Below are 12,089 nucleotides of genomic sequence, written 5' to 3' on the forward strand. Positions count from 1 at the left end.
GATAAAAGGAATAAAGTAAAAATCTGGCTGAATAGCAGGAAAAATTTCTTGTCGATGAGATGTATTCAGCTATAGAAAAGTCGCTCAAGGTTCGTGGTGAGCACTCAACCACTGGTACTTTTAAAACTGGACAAATACTAAAAAGTATTCTGGAAGAAACAATCCTGTATTGGCAGGGTTTTGGACTGGTTGATCCAGTAAGTTGTCTCCACTTTTAACTTGTTACTCTAGGAACTTTTGTACCATTCAATTTCAGTTTCCTCACAGGAATCATACATAGTAGAACAATAAGAGTTAATCTAAGAACAACAGCATTTAGACAATGAAATTCCCCACTAGCAACTGAGCTCATTACTTATTTTTATATAGCCTAAGAAAGTCTCCACACGCACCAGGTTTACAAGTTTTGGGTGAGTTTAATTAAAGTTAATGGACTACAAATATTAAAGCCAAAATTCTAATCTCAAACCAACATGTGGGACCTCGAGCTTGACCTGTAAGGAGTTTGATTCTGTATGCAATGGGAGAGAACATTAGAACTGAAATCTATATGGAGTTGAGATCAGAATTTAGCCCGAAGCATTATTAGGAGTTTAGTGTGACTTTTGTGAATGTTTATTCCTTAATTCACCTTTCTTGACTTTTTTTGGTAAATCTGAGAAGTGCTGGGGTTTGTTTCTCTTCCTATCTAATGTTCTTTACAAATAGCTTTGTCCTAAAAGCAAACCTAACAAATTTTATCTTTTTTTGAAGCTGATGAAAAGTTGAGAAATAATCCAGTCTGTATTAACATGTTATATCACATCTGAAGCACCCACTACTTAATATAGCGTGTTTGTATACTAAATCAGAGATTACATTTGTTCAAAATAATTTCAAAAGGAAAAATAATGTAGTCTTGCTTTGTACCATACCTAAATTTATGTTTTATATATATGTATGTGTATGTATATATATATACACATACACACACACATTTATATATATTTATAGCCCCACTAGTATCTGAAATGCCTCTCAGTAATTTAAAAATAGAACAATAATAATTTCTGTATGTGTCCCTTCCCAGCCTGTAGGAAATACCTTCATTCAGAAGTTGTTTTTTGGTGTGTTACTAGTAGGGCTTTGGAGGGTGGGGGTGTTTGGTTATGCTTATGCGCTGTGTGTGACCTTATTCTGTGTCTTTATGAGAAAAAAATTACTGGAGGAAAGTTAAGATGAAGGAATTATTTTTGCATTTAGTCTGAAATTAATTCCAAGATCGTTCTGATCTTTTGCAGGAGTGAGTTCCATAGCCTCAGCCTAGTTTTTATGAAAGCCCAGTCTCTGACGCTCACACATTTCCTCCCATTGATCTGGGTTTACAAAGCCATTTAAGGTTCCGAAAAGTTCTTTGGGGTATGACTTTACTACTTTTGTGGCCTAGGACAGGTCAGCTCTCCTTTGAGCCTGACTCTGTCTGCACCAGACTATGTTTTCTGTTACCAAAGCTCCAGATTGTTTCCCGGCTTCCCCCTCACCCGAGATCATCTGAGAACCACACTAGTCTGCATGGGTAATGGAGTGGCACAGGGTACATTGTTGCTAGAACATATATAGCAACAGTCAGGGAGTTTGCAATGCCTCAGGTATGTCTATACTACAGTGGTACAGCTGTGCCACTGCAATGCTTGAGTGTAGACACTACCTATGCCAATGGGAAGGGTTCTCCTGTCGGCAGAAGTAATCCACCTCACCAAGATCAGTGGAATAATTCAACCATTGACCTAGCGCCATCTACGTGGGGGCTTAGGTTGTCGTAACAACACCACTAAGGAGTGTAGATTTTTCATACCCCTGTGTTAAAGCGACTTAATTTTTTAGTGTAGACCAGGCTTCAGTCATTCTATCGTTTGGTATTTTAGTTGGATGAAGTTTTCTATAATTAAGTTTTGGAACATGGTAGAGTCCAGGAGTTTCTGGGAGGTCAGCCATAGTGGTTTCTTCTTGCCTTGCAATGGAGTTTTTTTGTTGTTGTTGTTTTTTGGTCTGAGCAGGCAACGGGGGGGGTGGGGGTGGGGGAGGAAGGGGAGGGAGTGGCCCTTGCATTTAGTACATCCACATCCAGTCCATGGATTCAATCTGGGGTATGGCTGGCTCCATGTGTGGGGCTGGATGGAGATGGCCAGTGAGAAACAGAAAATGGAATTTTTTTAGGTTTGGGGCTGTCCTCTCAAAGTCATTACCCATGTGGATATTGAAGACTCCCGAAACAATGAGTCTGGTGAACTTCAGAGAACATGTCTATCAGCTCCTTAGGAAATCTTTAGGGGTCTGGGTCTTTATCGTGGGCACCTGCCTAATCTACAATCTAGACTCAAGAGCTCAGATTTCAAATTAAGTGGGTGCACTCACAGGATTTTGATTTAAATACGTTTTTCCATGTGGGATCACATGGGTACGTGGTCTGTGCTAGTCTCACTGATGGCAATAGGAATCTGCCTGGGCACAAGACTGGCTTCATACTGGTTGATCACATTTGCAAAAATCAGGGCCCTAGCCAGGAATGCACTTCATCCTATTTTAGCTGTAAAAACCAGGCTGTTGATATTAGTAGAATTGACTGAAGCCTTTTATGTTTTTTTACCGATTTTTGCCTTAAAATCTGTGAAAGAGAACCAGTGTGAACATCTACTCTGAACTCCTGCATAATTCACAGCATAGGATTTTACCCAGTTATTTCTGCGTAAATAGAGCATCTCATTTAGAAAGACATCCGGTCTCGATAAAGTAGTAATGCAGATTACCATCATCAATAATCTCATCTACATTTTAAGTAGATTTCTATTCATATAGCTTTTGTAACTTCGATATGCAGATTGCTCATAAGGCTAAAACAAGACACATATATGCAAACATACACATCAGAACATGATCACTGTTGCTAACATATGCAGTATTTTAAGTAAACTGTCCCATGAGAATTGCTAGCTATAGTACCCTGACACAACTGTAAAGAATGTCACACACTCCAGTGCCAACGTTTATCTCCTGTCATTTCAGGTCTCCAGATGAGCGCCTACATTTTTCTATTAAAGCCGTACCATATAGAAAAGTCTCATTGTTATTGTTCACATCTGCTTTGGAGAGATTATACTACAGGTAAGTATAATCCTTAGTCAATAATTACTGTTTTTACAGTCATTTTCTCAATGCTTTATTCCCCCCAAAAGCTGTCTAGATTTCTATTTTCAAGCCCAACAAACATTTTCTGCTGTTTTATAGAAATTAAATGTCTAAAATATTGTTTCCAATATATTTCAGGCAATATAAAGTAGAGCAGAAACAAGTTATCATTTGATCATCTTTTTAACCTTTCCATTGAATTGTAACTTTGGTGTGTATATTTTCTTGCGATAATGTTCAGTATTTTTTTTACTTCAATGCTAAAAAGGACTATGTTTTTACAAGTTCTTTCTAATAATTAATTATGTGAAAACAGAAATATATCTACATAAAAATTGCTAACAAGGCAAGTTGGTAGTCTGGTGCCTTTTTTCTTTTATATTTAGTAATTAAAGGTACAGCTGATAATCAAATGCAAAGAGATTTGTGTGGTCCAGTATCTAATAATACATGGGCACTTTGCTAGGGCAGCCCTTGTAAAACTGTCTAATGTGAACTTGCCATGTGGTAATTTTCCAGATAAATGGACAGTTGCTTCAACAGTTCCACTGTTGAAGGTCAATGATCCATATAATACGGGCAATTACAAAAGTATTTCCATTGCAGACTCAATGACATATTTTAAGTGCTAGACAACAAATAAACTATAGTAAATGTGTAAAGATCACTTAGGTAAATTTAAAAGTCTGTGCCCTTCTCCACCCCTTTTATCACCCTGTGACAACTTACAGCTATGAGAGTAGGTTCTTCCTCTCTATATCCCCACCCCCCACCCCCATTGCAGACCTCTACAGTAAAATGTGTACTTGCTTCTGGTACTGCTGTTGCTATTTCCTTTCTTATTTATTTTGACAATTTTTAATCTTTTAATATTGTGTCTAAATTACCAACTCGTTGCCTTCATGCAATTAGTTATTTCCTTGAATTCTAGTTCAAAGTTAAACACTTGGCTATTTTATAAAGATTCTCTAGGGCTGTCAAAGGAAAAAAATTAAATAAGGGAAAACTCTTTGGTAATTGGAAAAACATAGAATCCCAATAGAATCACAAACATAAGCATGTCTAATTGCATTTCAAAGAAAAGGAGAGAAGTGTTTTCAGTGTGTATGTGTTGCTGATACACTTATAAGGGCTGTAAAAAGAGCTAGTTTTAAACACAGCTAACATGTTAAAAGTTTATTTATTGGAAAGAGGATTCTAAGAAATACATGGACTGAAATAAATAATTGGTTTTGTGTAATGAAGTGTTCATGAAGAAATAAACATACTGTCCCTTCTACTATGGTACATAGCATTTTATTATTACTTAAATGTACTCCAAGCAAAGATAATTGCTATACAATATTTTACAATATATTGATACTTTAGTCATTAACAATACAAATCAATACAAAAGTCTGTCAGCATAATTAAGAATATGCCAAAGTTACTCTCCACTAATACTCATATTTCTTACTCTGACCTTGGAAAAACTCAGAATTGTTACTTGAAATTTCTGCATTCACTTATAAAATGTCTACATGCAATAACAAAATGTAAAATATACAAGTGCCTTTAGTCACATAAATGTTGTAGAACTTTAACAATAAACACATAAGACCCTGAAAGACTTTTGTGATTTCTGATGGGAATACATTAAACCTGTAGTAGAACTTCCCTTGTGGATTGTACCACTGTTCAGTTTCAGTTTACTGCTGCTTTTACCCATCATGTAAGAGATGGGATGCCATTTCATTCCACTGAAATGAACGGGAAACATCAGTAAAGAGCAACCTTAATGGTGGTGAAATTCACCAGGGAAGATCTTTTGACTTGTTCGAGAACCTATTTCAAAATTTAAACAGATTTTTGCTAAAAAGAAAAAAGTTGAGATGTTGCATTCTAACCTTCACATATGAATGAAAAATGCATTTTCTACTACCTTAGGCTTCTGTCTTTTACTGATTGGAATACAAATGGCCTCCTAACCTCAGTTTGGGCAAATGTTCTCAGATTATTTTCAGAAGCCATAAAGTTTGGAGACAAAAAACACTGGATTGCTTAAAGTAAGTGTGATACTGCACCCCATATTCTTCATAGTGATATTATGATATGATTATAGCATAATTATGATGTATTTTATGGAAGACGCGTCATGTAAAGTGTCACTGGAAAAGTTATGATTTGCTGAATATGATTATCCTATTTGTAGCATTTTTGTATCTGAAGTTATAAATACTGACTATATATCTGTACTTCAAATGTAGTTACATGTGGGTAACGTCCACTAGACAAGATGCTTTGAGTCTAGCTAGCTGGTTGTGAAGGGCCTATTCAGAATAATGAGCTGTTAGGGAAAACAATAGGCCTTAGGAGAAACTTATCCCCCACCTGGTGAGTCTTCCTGAGAACACTCCAGACAGCCTGGAGGTAATGGCTGCTATGACTCTACAAGGATATGTGACCAGGCCACATGATTCTGGACTCTATCTTGGGATGTATTTTTCCACAAATGAGGCAGGGAGTTACATCTGTTGTTCTTCACACCCCATACCAGAGGACTCCTGGAAACACCTGACAAACAAAGACGGAACTGGGGGAAGTGCTGGACCCAGGCTAAAGGGATTTCTAGCCTGTGTATGAGGACCTGAGAAACTCAAGCAGTAAAGCTAATGCAGCTTGAACCTTAAGACTCTACAAGTCTGCCTGTACCATCAGTTAGGGTGAGAATCTGCTAATTCATATCCAATTTATCTAGTAGATTAAGTTTAGTTTGCATTTTGTTTATTTGCTATGATCTGTTTGCAGGGCTAGCTCCAGGGCTTTTGCCGCCCCAAGCAGCAGGGAAAAAAAAAAAAGCTGCGATCACGATCGGTGGCAGCTCCACTGCGCCACTTTCTTCTTTGGCGGCAGGTCCTTCCCTCCGAGAGGGACAGGGACCCTCTGTCGAATTGCCGCCGAAGAGACCGACGTGCCGCCCCTTCCCCTTGGCCACCCCAAGCACCTGCTTGCCTAGCTGGTGCCTGGAGCCAGCCCTGTCTGTTTGCTATGCCTTATAATCACTTTAAATCTTTGTTTTTGTTTTAATCTAAACCACTGAGTTTGGAATGAAATGCCTTGAAATCTTAGCTCAAGGGGCAAAGGCTGTTGCATATTCCTCTCCACACTGGGGGACGGGGAGCAAACTCTATGCGCTTACACTGTACAGTTCCCTGTGCAGTGCAAGATGGTATAATTCTGGGTTTATACTCCAGAGGGGGTACTAAGCTGGAAAGCTGGGGGTTATTTTGGCAGTAGCTTCTCTATTGTTGGTCCACATGCAGTGGCTGGTCAGAATGCCTGCATGTAACTGCAGCTGGTTGTATCCCTACCTTTATGTATGTTGGTGGAACTATAAGACTGGGAGCGTGTCTGCAGCTTGTCACAGCAGCACAGTGTGAGAAGGTGCCCAGGCTGGTGGGTCAGAGGGCTCAGTGGTACCCCAGTTCCAGGGGGGAACCTGTCACAGTAAGTATAACAGAATTTTACACAACAGATTTTTATTAGAAGACTGATGCTTTTCAGTAAATGAGCTGACGTATATACTATGGTTTATTGTTAAAAATATATTTAAATATAGGATACTATAAACAGTGGGGCCACATGTACCAAGTTTATTTCAAAGAGTCTTATGAAATAATACAGTAAAAGTTCTTGTATCTTCTCAATAAGATCATTGCATGAGTAAGCAGACTTTGCACAGGAGAACTCTGTGGAAGCTGAAGGAAAGAACTCCTCCAACCAACTTTTGGCAAGAGTGAAGGGCACCTGTAGTGGCTAGGCTCAGCAACTGCTACAGACCATGGATTCTGGCAAGAGTATCACCCTGCTAGCTGAGGTTTTTACAGCCTGCAGGTGTGTGCAGGGTTAGGACCCACAGCCAGCTGCCAGCCACTCTCAGTAAAGGCCTACTGAATTTAGAACTCTTCAATTAATTGCATCTCAGTTAAGACCCATTTTGATTAGGCTGCATTGATATTTAGTAGAGCTTCCCCCATTTTTTCTTAAAAAACAAGAAAGGAAATTAAATTTAAGAGCTACATATGATCCAACATGATGGTTTAGAAATTATTTAAATGTACATTTTAATATTTGTTATTTAATCTATATCAAAATATGGAAGAGGTGCAATATGGGCAAATGAACTTTGTACGTTTTGAAAAATCCTTAATTTAAAATGCTTGATTTCTTGATCTTAAGTTTGCATTCATGCTAGATTTTGCATATAATATTGTCAAGCTTTTGACCATGGAAAATCAGCTATAATGCAAGGCAACAAGGAGATTTTATGGGCGGGAATCTATTCTTTTGAATAGTGTTCATTTAAAATATTGTTAAATGAATTTGGAGCTCATCAAGGAGATTAATGATCTTCGTTTATCTATAGAATAGCTCCAGCATGGGCAGAACAGTGAAGGCCCAGTCTGTGTACCTCAACCCTTTCTGGAATCATCCAGGCCAATGGCACAGAATGAGTAATTCCTTCTCCTTGTCCTTGGTTTCTCTGCTGAGATTTCCAATCAGTGCTAAATGTAATGTTGTTTTGTGATTTAGACAATTACCCACTAGAAACTAGACTGATTCCCCCCCCACAACTCCTTCTATAAATTGGTAGACCACTAAACAACCAGCAAATAGCAATAACTTTGGATCACAATCTCTATCTAGGTACTTATAGCACTCATCACAATAGTATTTGAGTGCCTCACAATCTTTAGTGGATTTTATCCTGCAATTACCCCCAAAAGCTATGGAAGTATTAGGCACAGGTACATTAAGAGACATGTCCAAGGTCAAACAGGAAATCTATGGCTAAGCTAGGAATTAAACCAAGGATTCCTGAGTCCCTATCTAGCGCTCTATCCACTAGACCATCCTTCACTATTACCATTCCACATTCAGTGAGCCCCACCCCCCAAAAAATATATTTGGAATTTAAAAACATTTCAATAATTATTCATTATAATCAATGCTCGCATACAAATAAAATGAACCGCTGTCTTATCTTCCTACAGCTGAATCTTCAACTTTAAAATTATTAATGTTTGTCATTACCTCACTATATGACAACTTAAACTTGCAAAAAAGCTCCATAACTGAGGTTATAACAGTGTATCTTTACATACCATTGGGTGCTATAGCAACCGAACAGCTTGTTTTCTCATACCAGAACCAAGCACCAGAGAACTCAAAGAATACTTGTCTTTATACCTATAGTAATATAGTACAACAGCTTTTTATTTAAAATCCACCCCAAATCACATTCAACATATTTTCTCTTGTAATAATTACGCAGTCATGTGTTATTTCAGAAAACTGCATATAAAGTAAGTTCTATTATGATTAATTGTCCCAGTGGTTTATGGTAAAATTTTCAAAGTTCCAGCTGGTCACACAGGGTTTAATTTAAAAGAGTGTTGCACATTATTAGATTTTCTGATCGTGTGCTCTTTTGTGATTCAGCAAACCTCTTCCTCTCCACACAACTGGCATCCTCTTTGTTATACACCCAAGAGGTACGCAAGTCAAAATGGAGTGCATTCAGATGAAAAAAAAATGGTATTCCCAATCAGACATGCAGATTATAAATTCCTTATGCAGTATAAACAAAACACTGAGAATTACAAAAGTTGCAGTGTGAGAGCTATGCCTCTGACACGTGCAAGCTAAAACAGGCACTGGCAATTTCTGTATGGTTTTGCTATTCTTCCCATAATCCACAGTATAAGACTCCCTGTAGGAACATGCTCCAATGTTAGCCTAACTAAAGCCCCACTCCTGTAATCTTGTTGAAGTAAAACTCCCATTAATATCCCCTTACATTTAGTCTGATAATGTTGATCACTAAAGGCAAGATAGCACACAAGATGTATGCCACATTCTGTACTATAATATTTACTCTTCCAGAAGCAAGCATCACCCTTCAAGCCCTTCCGATTATATCCCTCCATACTATTTTATTTCCCACTCCCAGAACATTTACTCCAGAATTGATTTACACAGCCCCCAAACTATATAATCCCAAAGTGAACTGGGAAAGGGAAAGGGATTGTAAAACTACATTTTCTGAGAGACAATGGAAACAAATCTGCATATGTCATCTCCATAGGAATGAGAAGGAGAAAACATAACAAGAGTTAATACTTAACAGCTGGAAGAGAGGGCGAGGTAGCAAACAGAAGCCACTTGCAAAATTAATACTATAGAACTGCAGCTGCTTGACCCTATCATATGTAAAGGGCCAGCTCCAGAAAGACATTCTGGGGGGAAAGGTTTATATGACAACTCTACACTACAGAGAGTTAGTAATGACAAGGCACTCACAAAGGAAAATGCTCCTAGGAATAGGAGCTGGTTCTGTCTGTTGCCTATCATCCCCATGGTTCAGGAACAGAAACTAAGCTATTTCTCATCGAGTTCAAAATTCTGTATCTGGTGCACCAGTTCCCTACCCAAAACCTATTGGCCAGGCAGATAACCTCCCTTGTGGGAGATATAATGGTGGCAACTTTTATTTCAGTCACCTATTAGGAGATCCCCACATACATATAAACATGGCAACTAATTAGGATCCAAGTTCTCTGAAGTCTGAAAATCACACTTGGGGGATATTTACCCCAACTGCCCCATGTTCATCTTATTGCTGACCTCCAGCTCCGACTTCTCTAACCTGCCTTTCCCCTGAAAAACAATGGGGAGCTACCACATTAATGCACGACACACACTTCGCTCTACAGCCACTCCTACCTATAATAAAAATTGGCTTATCTGTATGTGAGATTACATGGGGAATGACATTCTGAGCAAGAGGACAGAACACACCAGTGTAAAATAGAAGTAACACTAAGTATAGAAATAACACTAATGGCACAATATGAGTTAGTACCCTTTTACCCTTGGAGTACTAGAGGCATATTTTACATTTGTTGTAGACTTCCAGTCATATATCTTCACCTTGGTTGATAGAGCTATTTATAGAATGAACTCACCAAAGCCCCATTCTCAGTTCATATTTAGTTATACCCAGCCCATTTTAAATCCCAAAGAATGTAGGATTAGAGGGGGCTTTTGAAATCCAGGCAACCAATCAATAGTTTGCTAGTCACCACCTCCTACCTGATGCAGATTTTGCAGACAAACAAGAAAATTATGGTGGGCTAGATTATGCCTTTAGGCACAGCCCTGAGCAAGTGGTGGCATGTAAACTATCATCCCAGGAGGCACTGTAGCTTAGATACAGTTCCACCTGGATGTATTAATTTACTGCTGCTGTCCTACTCTAGCAGCAAGTCACTACCTCCCTTCCCTCCAGGCTAGCTAAGCTGTGCTGGTCAATGAGTGAGGGGCAAAGCCAAGCCTCTGCCCATTCCCTGCTCCTAATCCCTCTTGCTTTGAAGAGGGAGTAAGCCCCATTTGATCCTGCCTGTCCAGATCCAAGGTCCAGGTAGCTTGTATAGAGGGGTTCTTACTCCCTAAAACAGGCAAATATGCCTTTTGCTCAGTCTAGCCCAGGGGTCCCCAAATTGTGGGGCACGACCCCCAGGGGGCATGGAGGAATGTTTGGGAGTGCAGCAGGGCCCAGGCCAATCCCCATGGGGGGCAGGGAGGGAGCACCACCCAGCCCTGCTCTGGCCTCACCCCCAGTTGTGGCCCCAGCTCCGCACCCGGTCCCACCCCCAGCTCGCCTGCGCCTCCACACCTAGCCCCAATCCCAGCCCCACCCCCAGCTGCGGCCCCAGCCTTGGCCTCCTTTCCCCTGTCCACATGTCCCCTCCTCCCTCCCCCCCCCCAGGAGCTGCAGCCCTGGTCCAGGTTCCAGCGGGGTGAGGCAGGGGTCGGCAGGGTGCAACCCTGAAAAGATTGGGGACCACTAGTCTAGCCCTTTGGAATTTGTTTGCAACTCCTCAGAGAAAAAAGAAACCCAAAGTTTGCCAGTTCAGGACAAAAGTTAAATCAGTTTTTCCAGTGACCCTACTATTTACCAGAATAGACATCACAAGGCCATTTTCTTTTGTTTCCTGATTTGACTAAAATGCCCTCTTTACTGTCATATTTTAAAGCTGTTCCTTCACAGCCATCTTTCAGAACACTGATTTCACTCATTGCACTCAAACAACATGTACAGAAGTCACCCTAAAAAGCCTCCAAATTTTCTTAGGTAAGTAGATCATGTTAACTCAGTACTTACTTTATCCTCGTCTTATTACAAGGAATACCTACCGAGTAATGTAAACACTGAGGTAAAGTTATGTAGTTAACGTAAGGGCAAACCCTCTATCAATGAGCAACTTTTTCCATCTGCTAACAGACATCACTATCAAAACACATCCACTGGTGGTTAAAAAGTTTTTACTCTTAGAACCACCATTGTTTTGGGGGATGCTAATCAAAGGATCTGAATCCCCCCTTCTCCCATTACACATACTCCCTGCTTTATTTTGCTTTTCTATTGTGTAACAGAGAGACGAATACACTGTATCCTCTTTACAGAATCCTGCTGGAAAGGCACATTTTGAATGTTATAAAGTATTGTCATAATGAGGCTAATGACAATAGGGTTTCCAGTATCAAAGAGCCAACATGCAGCTGCTTTATAATATGGACAGATATAGCATAGAGCTTCATAATGAGAGTGGAGAGTTGTTGGGTTATGCATTTTAATTAATTTTGTATTAAACAAACTGTACTATGGAAGCTGTAATTTGCATTTCACGTTGTTATATAGATAGAAGGCATCGTTAACACTTAATATGTTGAAAAAGAAAAATTAACGTGACATTATGGATTTAAAATAAAACATAATATGCAGGCATTTGTGTAGAGGTTTTTGTGGTTTAAGAACAGGAAAGTATGTTATTCAAGCCTTTGGCAGAGAAAACACAGGAATAGAATGCTCAGGTCTCTTT

General features: G+C 39.4%; 1 long non-coding RNA gene across 1 annotated transcript in view; it reads right to left on the reverse strand.

The window, feature by feature from the left end:
* Positions 1-5,970: 5,970 nt before the first annotated feature.
* LOC112059776 (uncharacterized) overlaps positions 5,971-12,089 on the reverse strand; it is a 42,288-nt gene continuing 36,169 nt past the window's right edge. Inside the window, exon 5 of the long non-coding RNA XR_002889051.3 lies at positions 5,971-6,643. This is a non-coding gene — a long non-coding RNA (uncharacterized LOC112059776). The remainder of the gene's footprint in view (positions 6,644-12,089) is intronic.

This window comes from Chrysemys picta, chromosome 7, assembly GCF_011386835.1.
Source record: "Chrysemys picta bellii isolate R12L10 chromosome 7, ASM1138683v2, whole genome shotgun sequence".
Lineage (NCBI taxonomy): Eukaryota > Metazoa > Chordata > Testudines > Emydidae > Chrysemys > Chrysemys picta.